Source organism: Odontomachus brunneus, unplaced genomic scaffold (genome assembly GCF_010583005.1).
Source record: "Odontomachus brunneus isolate Ranch 3 - 2012 unplaced genomic scaffold, Obru_v1 Obru_scaffold_268, whole genome shotgun sequence".
NCBI lineage: Eukaryota > Metazoa > Arthropoda > Insecta > Hymenoptera > Formicidae > Odontomachus > Odontomachus brunneus.
In genome coordinates, this window is record NW_022639718.1 from 256,698 (window position 1) to 257,011 (window position 314).

The following is a 314-nucleotide window of genomic DNA, read 5'->3' on the forward strand; positions in this document are numbered from 1 at the left end:
CACAATGTAACAATTAACATACAACATACATACGAAAGCCTCAAATATCAAAACAAATTTTCAAACAAATATCGAAACATACATGTTTGTTGTAACTTCCTACTTGACGATGTAACTTTTATATAACGTGTTATGTGATTGCCTCGTTCGAATTATACATTTATTTTGTTCATATTATGCACAGTGAAATACGTTCAAAACATTATGTCTACAATGATTATAAACAGTATGTTTTCCCATTATTTCCCATTACCGCGACGTGACACTGTCCTAATTGCTCATATAACAATTATATATCGGCATAGAAATACAAA